The sequence below is a fragment of the Panulirus ornatus genome, chromosome 7 (genome assembly GCF_036320965.1).
Source record: "Panulirus ornatus isolate Po-2019 chromosome 7, ASM3632096v1, whole genome shotgun sequence".
NCBI classification, from domain to species: Eukaryota; Metazoa; Arthropoda; class Malacostraca; order Decapoda; family Palinuridae; genus Panulirus; species Panulirus ornatus.
Genome location: NC_092230.1, coordinates 112,900 through 128,599, shown reverse-complemented (window position 1 = coordinate 128,599; position 15,700 = coordinate 112,900). Strand labels below are relative to the sequence as shown.

General features: G+C 43.1%; 1 protein-coding gene across 1 annotated transcript in view; it reads right to left on the bottom strand.

Annotated features, from left to right (window-relative positions):
- LOC139749354 (uncharacterized) overlaps positions 1 to 15,700 on the bottom strand; it is a 175,935-nt gene that overhangs the window by 146,236 nt on the left and 13,999 nt on the right. The gene's annotated exons all lie outside the window — the stretch shown is intronic.

Below are 15,700 nucleotides of genomic sequence, written 5' to 3'. Positions count from 1 at the left end.
AAAGGACGAAAGGGGAGTGGGGTAGGAATGGGATGTATCTAGGGACGCAGTGATGGCTTGTGCAAAAGAAGCTTGCGGCATGAGAAGTGTGGAAGGTGGGCAGATTAGAAAGGGCAGTGAGTGGTGGGAAGAAGAAGTAAGATTATTAGTGAAGGAGAAGAGAGAGGCATTTGGACAATTTTTGTAGGGAAATAATGCAAATGAGTGGGAGATGTACAAAAGAAAGAGGCAGGAGGTCAAGAGAAAGGTGCAAGAGGCAAAAAAGAGGACAAATATGAGAGTTGGGGTGAGAGAGTATCATTAAATTTTAAGGAGAATAAAAAGATGTTTTGGAAGGAAGTAAATAAAGTGCATAAGACAAGGGGTCAAATGGGAACTTCAGTGAAGGGGGCAAATGGGGAGGTGATAACAAGTAGTGGTGATGTGAGACGGAGTGAGTATTTTGAAGGTTTGTTGAATGTGTTTAATGACAGAGTGGCAGATATAGGGTGTTTTGGTCAAGGTGGTGTGCAAAGTGAGAGGGTTAGGGAGAATGATTTGGTAAACAGAGAAGAGGTAGTAAAAGCTTTGTGGAAGATAAAAGCTGGCAAGGCAGCAGGTTTGGATGGTATTGCAGTGGAGTTTATTAAAAAAGGGGGTGACTGTATTGTTGACTGGTTGGTAAGGTTATTTAATGTATGTATGACTCATGGTGAGGTGCCTGAGGATTGGGGGAATGCTTGCATAGTGCCATTGTACAAAGGCAAAGGGGATAAGAGTGAGTGCTCAAATTACAGATGTATAAGTTTGTTGAGTATTCCAGGTAAATCATATGGGAGGGTATTGATTGAGAGGGTGAAGGCATGTACAGAGCATCAGACTGGGGAAGAGCAGTGTGGTTTCAGAAGTGGTAGAGGATGTGTGGATCAGGTGTCTGCTTTGAAAAATGTATGAGAAATACTTAGAAAAGAAAATGGATTTGTATGTAGCATTTATGGATCTGAAGAAGGCATATGATAGGGTTGATAGAGATCCTCTGTGGAAGGTATTAAGAATATATGGTGTGGTAGGTAAGTTGTTAGAAGCAGTGAAAAGTTTTTATCGAGGATGTAAGGCATGTGTACGTGTATGAAGAGAGGAAAGTGATCGGTTCTTAGTGAATGTTGGTTTGTGGCAGGGGTGCGTGATGTCTCCATGGTTGTTTAACTTGTTTATGGATGGGGTTGTTAGGGAGGTGAATGCAAGAGTTTTGGAAAGAGGGGCAAGTATGCAGTCTGTTGTGGATGAGAGAGCTTGGGAAGTGAGTCAGTTGTTGCTTGCTGATGATACAGCACTGGTGGCTGATTCCAGTGAGAAACTGCAGAAGCTGGTGACTGAGTTTAGTAAAGTGGGTGAAAGAAGAAAGCTGTGAGTAAATGTGAATAAGAGCAAGGTTATTAGGTACAGTAGGGTTGAGGGTCAAGTCAACTGGGAGGTAAGTTTGAAATGAGAAAAACTGGAGGAAGTGAAGTGTTTTGAATATCTGAGAGGGGATTTGGCAACGGATGGAACCATGGAAGAAGTGAATCACTGGGTGGGGGAGGGGGCTAAAGTTCAGGGAGCGTTGAAAAATGTGTGGAAGTCGAGAATGTTATCTTGGAAAGCAAAAATGGGTATGTTTGAAGGAATAGTGGTTCCAACAATGTTATATGGTTGCGATGCGTGGGCTATAGATAGAGTTGTGTGGAGGAGGGTGGATGTGCTGGAAATGAGATGTTTGAGGACAATATGTGGTGTGAGGTGGTTTGATTAAGTAATGAAAGGGTAAGAGAGATGTGTGGTAATAAAAAGAGTGTGGTTGAGAGAGCAGAAGAGGGTGTTTTGAAATGGTTTGGACATATGAAGAGAATGAGTAAGGAAAGATTGACAAAGAGATTATATGTGTCAGAGGCGGAGGGAACGAGGAGAAGTGGGAGACCAAATTGGAGGTGGAAAGATGGAGTGAAAAAGATTTTGAGTGATCGGGGCCTGAACATGCAGGAGGGTGAAAGGCAGGCAAGGAATAGAGTGAATTGGAACGATGTGGTACACCGGGGTCGACGTGCCATCAATGGATTGAACCAGGTCATGTGAAGCATCTGGGGTAAACCATGGAAAGTTTTGTGAGGCCTGGATGTGGAAAGGGAGCTGTGGTTTTGGTGCATTATACATAACAGCTAGAGACTGAGTGTGAACGAATGTGGCCTTTGTTGTCTTTTCCTAGTGCTACCTCACGCACATGCGGGGGAGGGGGTTGTCATTTCATGTGCGGATCGAATTGGAACGATATGGTATACCAGGGTCAATGTGCTATCAATGGATTGAACCAGGGCATGTGAAGTGTCTGGGGTAAACCATGGAAAGTTTTGTGGGGCCTGGATGTATATACATGTGTATGGGGGTGGGTTGGGCCATTTCTTTCGTCTGTTTCCTTGCGCTACCTCGCAAACGCGGGAGACAGCGACAAAGTATAATAATAATAATAATAATATATATATATATATATATATATATATATATATATATATATATATATATATATATATATATTTTTTTTTTTTGCCGGTCTCCCGCGTTTGCGAGGTAGCACAAGGAAACAGACGAAAGAAATGGCCCAACCCACCCCCATACACATGTATATACATACGTCCACACACGCAAATATACATACCTACACAGCTTTCCATGGTTTACCCCAGACGCTTCACATGCCTTGATTCAATCCACTGACAGCACGTCAACCCCGGTATACCACATCGCTCCAAATCACTCTATTCCTTGCCCTCCTTTCACCCTCCTGCATGTTCAGGACCCGATCACACAAAATCTTTTTCACTCCATCTTTCCACCTCCAATTTGGTCTCCCTCTTCTCCTCGTTCCCTCCACCTCCGACACATATATCCTCTTGGTCAATCTTTCCTCACTCATTCTCTCCATGTGCCCAAACCATTTCAAAACACCCTCTTCTGCTCTCTCAACCACGCTCTTTTTATTTCCACACATCTCTCTTACCCTTACGTTACTTACTCGATCAAACCACCTCACACCATATATTTTCCTCAAACATCTCATTTCCAGCACATCCATCCTCCTGCGCACAACTCTATCCATAGCCCACGCCTCGCAACCATACAACATTGTTGGAACCACTATTCCTTCAAACATACCCATTTTTGCTTTCCGAGATAATGTTCTCGACTTCCACACATTCTTCAAGGCTCCCAGAATTTTCGCCCCCTCCCCCACCCTATGATCCACTTCCGCTTCCATGGCTCCATCCGCTGCCAGATCCACTCCCAGATATCTAAAACACTTCACTTCCTCCAGTTTTTCTCCATTCAGACTCACCTCCCAATTGACTTGACCCTCAACCCTACTGTACCTAATAACCTTGCTCTTATTCACATTTACTCTTAACTTTCTTCTTTCACACACTTTACCAAACTCAGTCACCAGCTTCTGCAGTTTCTCACATGAATCAGCCACCAGCGCTGTATCATCAGCGAACAACAACTGACTCACTTCCCAAGCTCTCTCATCCCCAACAGACTTCATACTTGCCCCTCTTTCCAAAACTCTTGCATTCACCTCCCTAACAACCCCATCCATAAACAAATTAAACAACCATGGAGACATCACACACCCCTGCCGCAAACCTACATTCACTGAGAACCAATCACTTTCCTCTCTTCCTACACGTACACATGCCTTACATCCTCGATAAAAACTTTTCACTGCTTCTAACAACTTGCCTCCCACACCATATATTCTTAATACCTTCCACAGAGCATCTCTATCAACTCTATCATATGCCTTCTCCAGATCCATAAATGCTACATACAAAGCCATTTGCTTTTCTAAGTAAACAGAGAAAGAGGTAGTAAAAGCTTTGCGGAAGATGAAAGCCGGCAAGGCAGCAGGTTTGGATGGTATTGCAGTGGAATTTATTAAAAAAGGGGGTGACTGTATTGTTGACTGGTTGGTAAGGTTATTTAATGTATGTATGACTCATGGTGAGGTGCCTGAGGATTGGCGGAATGCGTGCATAGTGCCATTGTACAAAGGCAAAGGGGATAAGAGTGAGTGCTCAAATTACAGAGGTATAAGTTTGTTGAGTATTCCTGGTAAATTATATGGGAGGGTATTGATTGAGAGGGTGAAGGCATGTACAGAGCATCAGATTGGGGAAGAGCAGTGTGGTTTCAGAAGTGGTAGAGGATGTGTGGATCAGGTGTTTGCTTTGAAGAATGTATGTGAGAAATACTTAGAAAAGCAAATGGATTTGTATGTAGCATTTATGGATCTGGAGAAGGCATATGATAGAGTTGATAGAGATGCTCTGTGGAAGGTATTAAGAATATATGGTGTGGGAGGCAAGTTGTTAGAAGCAGTGAAAAGTTTTTATCGAGGACGTAAGGCATGTGTACGTGTAGGAAGAGAGGAAAGTGATTGGTTCTCAGTGAATGTAGGTTTGCGGCAGGGGTGTGTGATGTCTCCATGGTTGTTTAATTTGTTTATGGATGGGGTTGTTAGGGAGGTAAATGCAAGAGTTTTGGAAAGAGGGGCAAGTATGAAGTCTGTTGGGGATGAGAGAGCTTGGGAAGTGAGTCAGTTGTTGTTCGCTGATGATACAGCGCTGGTGGCGGATTCATGGGAGAAACTGCAGAAGCTGGTGACGGAGTTTGGTAAAGTGTGTGGAAGAAGAAAGTTAAGAGTAAATGTGAATAAGAGCAAGGTTATTAGGTACAGTAGGGTTGAGGGTCAAGTCAATTGGGAGGTGAGTTTGAATGGAGAAAAACTGGAGGAAGTGAAGTGTTTTAGATATCTGGGAGTGGACCTGTCAGCGGATGGAACCATGGAAGCAGAAGTGGATCATAGGGTGGGGGAGGGGGCGAAAATTTTGGGAGCCTTGAAAAATGTGTGGAAGTCGAGAACATTATCCCGGAAAGCAAAAATGGGTATGTTTGAAGGAATAGTGGTTCCAACAATGTTGTATGGCTGCGAGGTGTGGGCTATGGATAGAGTTGTGCGCAGGAGGATGGATGTGCTGGAAATTAGATGTTTGAGGACAATGTGTGGTGTGAGGTGGTTTGATCGAGTAAGTAACGTAAGGGTAAGAGAGATGTGTGGAAATAAAAAGAGCGTGGTTGAGAGAGCAGAAGAGGGTGTTTTGAAATGGTTTGGGCACATGGAGAGAATGAGTGAGGAAAGATTGACCAAGAGGATATATGTGTCGGAGGTGGAGGGAACGAGGAGAAGAGGGAGACCAAATTGGAGGTGGAAAGATGGAGTGAAAAGGATTTTGTGTGATCGGGGCCTGAACATGCAGGAGGGTGAAAGGAGGGCAAGGAATAGAGTGAATTGGAGCGATGTGGTATACAGGGGTTGACGTGCTGTCAGTGGATTGAATCAAGGCATGTGAAGCGTCCGGGGTAAACCATGGAAAGCTGGGTAGGTATGTATATTTGCGTGTGTGGACGTGTGTATGTACATGTGTATGGGGGGGGTTGGGCCATTTCTTTCGTCTGTTTCCTTGCGCTACCTCGCAAACGCGGGAGACAGCGACAAAGTATAAAAAAAAAAAAAAAAAAAAAAATATATATATATATATATATATATATATATATATATTTTCTTTTTTTTGGCTCTGAGTGAAACGAAGGGTAAAGGGGAAGAGTGGTTTGGGAATGTCTTGGGAGTTAAGTCAGGGGTTAGTGAGAGGACAAGAGCAAGGGAAGGAGTAGCAGTACTCTTGAATCAGGAGTTGTGGGAGTATGTGATAGAATGTAAGAAAGTAAATTCTAGATTAATATGGGTAAAGCTGAAAGTTGATGGAGAGAGATGGGTGATTATTGGCGCATATCCACCTGGGCATGAGAAGAAAGATTATGAGAGGCAAGTGTTTTGGGAGCAGCTGAATGAGTGTGTTAGTGGTTTTGATGCACATGACCGGGTTATAGTGATGGGTGATTTGAATGCAAAGGTGAGTAATGTGGCAGTTGAGGGAATAATTGGTATACATGGGATGTTCAGTGTTGTAAATGGAAATGGTGAAGAGATTGTAGATTTATGTGCTGAAAAAGGACTGGTGATTGGGAATACCTGGTTTAAAAAGAGAGATATACATAAGTATACGTATGTAAGTAGGAGAGATGGCCAGAGAGCATTATTGGATTATGTGTTAATTGACAGGCGCGCGAGAGAGACTTTTGGATGTTAATGTGCTGAGAGGTGCAACTGGAGGGATGTCTGATCATTATCTTGTGGAGGCGAAGGTGAAGATTTGTATGGGATTTCAGAAAAGAAGAGAGAATGTTGGGGTGAAGAGGGTGGTGAGAGTAAGTGAGCTTGGGAAGGAGACTTGTGTGAGGAAGTACCAGGAGAGACTGAGTACAGAATGGAAAAAGGTGAGAACAAAGGAGGTAAGGGGAGTGGGGGAGGAATGGGATGTATTTAGGGAAGCAGTGATGGCTTGCGCAAAAGATGCTTGTGGCATGAGAAGCGTGGGAGATGGGTTGATTAGAAAGGGTAATGAGTGGTGGGATGAAGAAGTAAGATTATTAGTGAAAGAGAAGGGAGAGGCATTTGGATGATTTTTGCAGGGAAAAATGCAAATGAGTAGGAGATGTATTAAAGAAAGAGACAGGAGGTCAAGAGAAAGGTGCGAGGTCAAGAGAAAGGTGCAAGAGGTGAAAAAGAGGGCAAATGAGAGTTGGGGTGAGAGAGTATCATTAAATTTTAGGGAGAATAAAAAGATGTTCTGGAAGGAGGTAAATTAAGTGCATAAGACAAGGGAGCAAATGGGAACTTCAGTGAAGGGGGCTAATGGGGAGGTGATAACAAGTAGTGGTGATGTGAGAAGGAGTTGTTGTGAGTATTTTGAAGGTTTCTTGAATGTGTTTGATGATAGAGTGGCAGATATAGGGTGTTTTGGTCGAGGTGGTGTGCAAAGTGAGAGGGTTAGGGAAAATGATTTGGTAAACAGAGAAGAGGTAGTAAAAGCTTTGCGGAAGATGAAAGCCGACAAGGCAGCAGGTTTGGATGGTATTGCAGTGGAATTTATTAAAAAAGGGGGTGACTGTATTGTTCACTGGTTGGTAAGGTTATTCAATGTATGTATGATTCATGGTGAGGGGCCTGAGGATTGGCAGAATGCTTGCATAGTGCCATTGTACAAAGGCAAAGGGGATAAGAGTGAGTGCTTAAATTACAGAGGTATAGTGGGAGAAGTGGGAGACCAAATTGGAGGTGGAAAGATGGAGTGAAAAAGATTTTGAGTGATCGGGGCCTGAACATGCAGGAGGGTGAAAGGCGGGCAAGGAATAGAGTAAATTGGATCGATGTGGTATACCGGGGTCGACGTGCTGTCAATGGATTGAATCAGGGCATGTGAAGCATCTGGGGTAAACCATGAAAGTTTTGTGAGGCCTGGATGTGGAAAGGAGCTGTGGTTTTGGTGCTTTATACATAACAGCTAGAGACTGAGTGTGAACGAATGTGGCCTTTGTTGTCTTTTCCTAGTGCTACCTCACGCACATGCGGGGGAGGGGGTTGTCATTTCATGTGCGGATCGAATTGGAACGATATGGTATACCAGGGTCAATGTGCTATCAATGGATTGAACCAGGCATGTGAAGTGTCTGGGGTAAACCATGGAAAGTTTTGTGGGGCCTGGATGTATATACATGTGTATGGGGTGGGTTGGGCCATTTCTTTCGTCTGTTTCCTTGCGCTACCTCGCAAACGCGGGAGACAGCGACAAAGTATAATAATAATAAAAATAATATATATATATATATATATATATATATATATATATATATATATATATATATATATATATATATATATTATATTTTTTTTTTTTGCCGGTCTCCCGCGTTTGCGAGGTAGCACAAGGAAACAGACGAAAGAAATGGCCCAACCCACCCCCATACACATGTATATACATACGTCCACAACACGCAAATATACATACCTACACAGCTTTCCATGGTTTACCCCAGACGCTTCACATGCCTTGATTCAATCCACTGACAGCACGTCAACCCCGGTATACCACATCGCTCCAAATCACTCTATTCCTTGCCCTCCTTTCACCCTCCTGCATGTTCAGGACCCGATCACACAAAATCTTTTTCACTCCATCTTTCCACCTCCAATTTGGTCTCCCTCTTCTCCTCGTTCCCTCCACCTCCGACACATATATCCTCTTGGTCAATCTTTCCTCACTCATTCTCTCCATGTGCCCAAACCATTTCAAAACACCCTCTTCTGCTCTCTCAACCACGCTCTTTTTATTTCCACACATCTCTCTTACCCTTACGTTACTTACTCGATCAAACCACCTCACACCATATATTTTCCTCAAACATCTCATTTCCAGCACATCCATCCTCCTGCGCACAACTCTATCCATAGCCCACCCTCGCAACCATACAACATTGTTGGAACCACTATTCCTTCAAACATACCCATTTTTGCTTTCCGAGATAATGTTCTCGACTTCCACACATTCTTCAAGGCTCCCAGAATTTTCGCCCCCTCCCCCACCCTATGATCCACTTCCGCTTCCATGGCTCCATCCGCTGCCAGATCCACTCCCAGATATCTAAAACACTTCACTTCCTCCAGTTTTTCTCCATTCAGACTCACCTCCCAATTGACTTGACCCTCAACCCTACTGTACCTAATAACCTTGCTCTTATTCACATTTACTCTTAACTTTCTTCTTTCACACACTTTACCAAACTCAGTCACCAGCTTCTGCAGTTTCTCACATGAATCAGCCACCAGCGCTGTATCATCAGCGAACAACAACTGACTCACTTCCCAAGCTCTCTCATCCCCAACAGACTTCATACTTGCCCCTCTTTCCAAAACTCTTGCATTCACCTCCCTAACAACCCCATCCATAAACAAATTAAACAACCATGGAGACATCACACACCCCTGCCGCAAACCTACATTCACTGAGAACCAATCACTTTCCTCTCTTCCTACACGTACACATGCCTTACATCCTCGATAAAAACTTTTCACTGCTTCTAACAACTTGCCTCCCACACCATATATTCTTAATACCTTCCACAGAGCATCTCTATCAACTCTATCATATGCCTTCTCCAGATCCATAAATGCTACATACAAAGCCATTTGCTTTTCTAAGTAAACAGAGAAAGAGGTAGTAAAAGCTTTGCGGAAGATGAAAGCCGGCAAGGCAGCAGGTTTGGATGGTATTGCAGTGGAATTTATTAAAAAAGGGGGTGACTGTATTGTTGACTGGTTGGTAAGGTTATTTAATGTATGTATGACTCATGGTGAGGTGCCTGAGGATTGGCGGAATGCGTGCATAGTGCCATTGTACAAAGGCAAAGGGGATAAGAGTGAGTGCTCAAATTACAGAGGTATAAGTTTGTTGAGTATTCCTGGTAAATTATATGGGAGGGTATTGATTGAGAGGGTGAAGGCATGTACAGAGCATCAGATTGGGGAAGAGCAGTGTGGTTTCAGAAGTGGTAGAGGATGTGTGGATCAGGTGTTTGCTTTGAAGAATGTATGTGAGAAATACTTAGAAAAGCAAATGGATTTGTATGTAGCATTTATGGATCTGGAGAAGGCATATGATAGAGTTGATAGAGATGCTCTGTGGAAGGTATTAAGAATATATGGTGTGGGAGGCAAGTTGTTAGAAGCAGTGAAAAGTTTTTATCGAGGACGTAAGGCATGTGTACGTGTAGGAAGAGAGGAAAGTGATTGGTTCTCAGTGAATGTAGGTTTGCGGCAGGGGTGTGTGATGTCTCCATGGTTGTTTAATTTGTTTATGGATGGGGTTGTTAGGGAGGTAAATGCAAGAGTTTTGGAAAGAGGGGCAAGTATGAAGTCTGTTGGGGATGAGAGAGCTTGGGAAGTGAGTCAGTTGTTGTTCGCTGATGATACAGCGCTGGTGGCGGATTCATGGGAGAAACTGCAGAAGCTGGTGACGGAGTTTGGTAAAGTGTGTGGAAGAAGAAAGTTAAGAGTAAATGTGAATAAGAGCAAGGTTATTAGGTACAGTAGGGTTGAGGGTCAAGTCAATTGGGAGGTGAGTTTGAATGGAGAAAAACTGGAGGAAGTGAAGTGTTTTAGATATCTGGGAGTGGACCTGTCAGCGGATGGAACCATGGAAGCAGAAGTGGATCATAGGGTGGGGGAGGGGGCGAAAATTTTGGGAGCCTTGAAAAATGTGTGGAAGTCGAGAACATTATCCCGGAAAGCAAAAATGGGTATGTTTGAAGGAATAGTGGTTCCAACAATGTTGTATGGCTGCGAGGCGTGGGCTATGGATAGAGTTGTGCGCAGGAGGATGGATGTGCTGGAAATTAGATGTTTGAGGACAATGTGTGGTGTGAGGTGGTTTGATCGAGTAAGTAACGTAAGGGTAAGAGAGATGTGTGGAAATAAAAAGAGCGTGGTTGAGAGAGCAGAAGAGGGTGTTTTGAAATGGTTTGGGCACATGGAGAGAATGAGTGAGGAAAGATTGACCAAGAGGATATATGTGTCGGAGGTGGAGGGAACGAGGAGAAGAGGGAGACCAAATTGGAGGTGGAAAGATGGAGTGAAAAGGATTTTGTGTGATCGGGGCCTGAACATGCAGGAGGGTGAAAGGAGGGCAAGGAATAGAGTGAATTGGAGCGATGTGGTATACAGGGGTTGACGTGCTGTCAGTGGATTGAATCAAGGCATGTGAAGCGTCCGGGGTAAACCATGGAAAGCTGGGTAGGTATGTATATTTGCGTGTGTGGACGTGTGTATGTACATGTGTATGGGGGGGGTTGGGCCATTTCTTTCGTCTGTTTCCTTGCGCTACCTCGCAAACGCGGGAGACAGCGACAAAGTATAAAAAAAGAAAAAAAAAAAAAAAATATATATATATATATATATATATATATATATATATTTTCTTTTTTTTGGCTCTGAGTGAAACGAAGGGTAAAGGGGAAGAGTGGTTTGGGAATGTCTTGGGAGTTAAGTCAGGGGTTAGTGAGAGGACAAGAGCAAGGGAAGGAGTAGCAGTACTCTTGAATCAGGAGTTGTGGGAGTATGTGATAGAATGTAAGAAAGTAAATTCTAGATTAATATGGGTAAAGCTGAAAGTTGATGGAGAGAGATGGGTGATTATTGGCGCATATCCACCTGGGCATGAGAAGAAAGATTATGAGAGGCAAGTGTTTTGGGAGCAGCTGAATGAGTGTGTTAGTGGTTTTGATGCACATGACCGGGTTATAGTGATGGGTGATTTGAATGCAAAGGTGAGTAATGTGGCAGTTGAGGGAATAATTGGTATACATGGGATGTTCAGTGTTGTAAATGGAAATGGTGAAGAGATTGTAGATTTATGTGCTGAAAAAGGACTGGTGATTGGGAATACCTGGTTTAAAAAGAGAGATATACATAAGTATACGTATGTAAGTAGGAGAGATGGCCAGAGAGCATTATTGGATTATGTGTTAATTGACAGGCGCGCGAGAGAGACTTTTGGATGTTAATGTGCTGAGAGGTGCAACTGGAGGGATGTCTGATCATTATCTTGTGGAGGCGAAGGTGAAGATTTGTATGGGATTTCAGAAAAGAAGAGAGAATGTTGGGGTGAAGAGGGTGGTGAGAGTAAGTGAGCTTGGGAAGGAGACTTGTGTGAGGAAGTACCAGGAGAGACTGAGTACAGAATGGAAAAAGGTGAGAACAAAGGAGGTAAGGGGAGTGGGGGAGGAATGGGATGTATTTAGGGAAGCAGTGATGGCTTGCGCAAAAGATGCTTGTGGCATGAGAAGCGTGGGAGATGGGTTGATTAGAAAGGGTAATGAGTGGTGGGATGAAGAAGTAAGATTATTAGTGAAAGAGAAGGGAGAGGCATTTGGATGATTTTTGCAGGGAAAAATGCAAATGAGTAGGAGATGTATTAAAGAAAGAGACAGGAGGTCAAGAGAAAGGTGCAAGAGGTGAAAAAGAGGGCAAATGAGAGTTGGGGTGAGAGAGTATCATTAAATTTTAGGGAGAATAAAAAGATGTTCTGGAAGGAGGTAAATTAAGTGCATAAGACAAGGGAGCAAATGGGAACTTCAGTGAAGGGGGCTAATGGGGAGGTGATAACAAGTAGTGGTGATGTGAGAAGGAGTTGTTGTGAGTATTTTGAAGGTTTCTTGAATGTGTTTGATGATAGAGTGGCAGATATAGGGTGTTTTGGTTGAGGTGGTGTGCAAAGTGAGAGGGTTAGGGAAAATGATTTGGTAAACAGAGAAGAGGTAGTAAAAGCTTTGCGGAAGATGAAAGCCGACAAGGCAGCAGGTTTGGATGGTATTGCAGTGGAATTTATTAAAAAAGGGGGTGACTGTATTGTTCACTGGTTGGTAAGGTTATTCAATGTATGTATGATTCATGGTGAGGGGCCTGAGGATTGGCAGAATGCTTGCATAGTGCCATTGTACAAAGGCAAAGGGGATAAGAGTGAGTGCTTAAATTACAGAGGTATAGTGGGAGAAGTGGGAGACCAAATTGGAGGTGGAAAGATGGAGTGAAAAAGATTTTGAGTGATCGGGGCCTGAACATGCAGGAGGGTGAAAGGCGGGCAAGGAATAGAGTAAATTGGATCGATGTGGTATACCGGGGTCGACGTGCTGTCAATGGATTGAATCAGGGCATGTGAAGCATCTGGGGTAAACCATGGAAAGTTCTGTGGGGCCTGGATGTGGAAAGGGAGCTGTGGTTTCGGGCATTACTGCATGACAACCGGAGACTGAGTGTGAACGAATGGGGCCTTTGTTGTCTTTTCCTGGCGCTGCCTCGCGCACATGAGGGGGAGGGGGATGTTATTCCGTGTGTGGTGGGGTGAGGATGTGGGTGAGTAGGGGCAGACAGTGTGAATTGTGGGCATGTGTGTATATGTGTGTGTCTGTGTGTGTATATATGTGTGTACGTTGGGATGTGTGGGTGTGTATGTTTGCGTGTGTGGACGTGTGTGTGTGCATGTGTGTGGGGTTGGGTTGGGCCATTTCTTTCGTCTGTTTCCTTGCGCTACCTCGCAGGTGCGGGAGACATCAACAAAGCAAAATAATAATAATAATAATATATAAGTATGTATATATGCATGTCTGGAAGATTATGTATATATATGTGTACATGATTGGATGGGACGTTCTTTGTGTTTCCTGGTGCTACATCACTGACACAGGGTATGGTGATCAAGTATAATAAATAAATACAAACATACATATATCAGATATATACATACATACACATGTACATATTCATACTCACTTGCCTTCATCCATCCCCAGCGCCACCCTGCCCCACAGGAAACAGCTTCACAACTCCCTACGTCAGACAAAAAAGGCCAAATTTGTTCCCACTCAGTCTCTAGCTGTCATGTGAAATGCACTGAAACCACATACTGCTATCCACATCCAGGCCCCACAGACCTTTCCATGATTTATTCTAGTCATTTCCCATGCCCTGGTCCAGTCCATTGAAAGCACCTTGATCCTGGTATACCACATCATTCCAATTCATTCTATTCCTTGCACGCCTCTCACCCTCCTGCATGTTCAGGCCCCGATTGCTCATAAACCAAAAAAAGACATTCAAACTCTCATCAAGACATAATTTCCAACCACATGGTCACTAAACTTTTGATATAAATGCTGGGCACCTAACATAAATTATGATGACTGTAGGAAAAGCAAGACCCACACACCCAACACACTAGAGAGGTATAAGTGAGATGCATCTATCCTTCATGACTCCTCTATTGGACTACAGAAATCAATCTCTCCTCATAAAAGTGATTTTTTGTTTTTGAAAGGGTTTGAAGAATATATATCAATCAAAATCAAGGTTCTGAGGAGTCACATGTAGTTGCCCTTGACACTTCCAAGACTTTTTGATAGGATGTGGCATTGGGGTCTCATCTCTAAGCTCCCCTCTTTTGGTTTCCCTCACTTTGCTCCTTCATATCAAGCTTTCTCTCTGGCCAATTTATCTCTGTGGTTGTTAATACATCAGCCTCCCCCCAACTTTTCCCATCAATTGTGGTGTCATTCAAGGTTCTGCTCTGTCTCCTCCAATTTTTCTTCTATCAATGATTTTCTCTGTTCCACAAATAACCAAATGCAGTCATATGCTGACAACTCAACAGTGCATTCATCCACATATTTCAATTCTGCTCCTTCTTCTCTTGCTCAATCTGCATCTCATCTTGTCATAGCTTTCCTAATAAACCCAGACTTGGACAGTATATCTCAATGGGGTAGAGAAAATCTACCCAAGCTTAATGCCTCCAAGACCCAGTTTCTGTCCATCTCTATCGAAAACTCCTCCCAACCCTCATCTCTCCTTTGATGGTTCTGTAATCCCACCTCTTGACCCAATGAGCATACTTGTTATTACTGTAACAGTCTCTCTTTTTTGGAAACCCACATTACAGAAATAGTTAATTTTGTCTCCAAGAAACTAGGTGTCCTGCTTAGATGTTGAAAATTCTCTGCTGAACAGTTGCTTTATTTATACAAAGGATTGATTCGTCCTGGTATGGAGTACTGCACTTACATCTGGGGTGGTTCTAGCCATGCATCCTTAATTGACAGAGTTGAGTCAAAAGCAGTCTGACTTATAAACTCTCCTAGGCTAACTTACAAATATGACCCTATTACCCCATGCCACAACGCTGGTTCACTTTCCCTCTTTTATAGGTATCACTTTGGTTTTGTGAGAGCTAGCTGCTTGTGTGCCCCCATCACTAGCTAGACAATGCAATACTCAGCAAGCTGATGTGTCACATGATTACTGTGAGGTCACTGGCAACTCAAGGATGGGCCACTTTGATAACTGTTTCTTTCCCTAATACTCGAATGTTTGGAACTCTACCTTCTCATGTCTTGCCCAATACCTGACCTGGCACACTTCAAAATACAGGTTTTTCATTTCAAAAATTCACACATACTTTTCTTTGCCTCCTCTTTTTCCCTTTCATAATCCTCTCAATATTTCAATTATGGGCCAGCCTTGCTGTGGACTTGGTCTGTTATTGAAGCCTCTGATATGAGAGAGAGAGAGAGAGAGAGAGAGAGAGAGAGAGAGAGAGAGAGAGAGAGAGAGAGAGAGAGAGAGAGAGAGAGAGAGAGAGAGAAGAGAGAGAGAGAGAGAGAGAAAGAGAAAGAGAGAAAGAGAGAGAGAGAGAGAGAGAGAGAGAGAGAGAGAGAGAGAGAGAGAGAGAGAGAGAGAGAGAGAGAGAGAGAGAGACCTGCATGCTTGGAGGGCAAGATACTAGCTCTCCTACTAAGAAAGTAAACACAATCAAATTCAGTTTCTTCTCCATGTCTGTAAATTGATATCTTTTAAAGTTGTATGAAATACATTTCTACCTGCACAGAATGAGACAAAAAATGTACTGTAAAAGCAAAGTTAGCTTTGTAAACTCAATAGGCACTTTTAGCATATTTTTGTACATTATATAATGACAATAATAATCATTTTCCTTTTATTAGAATCAATATGATTTATACATATTGTTTACCAGATGGGCATGTTTACCATTCACATGAAGCAAACAACTTTCAATTGTTTTTATCACATGAGGAAATAGATACTCAACTGTGTCCTAAAAATAATAACTTACTTCACTTGTCAGCTGTAGAGTTGACAATGAAATAAAACATGGATAAATGGGGG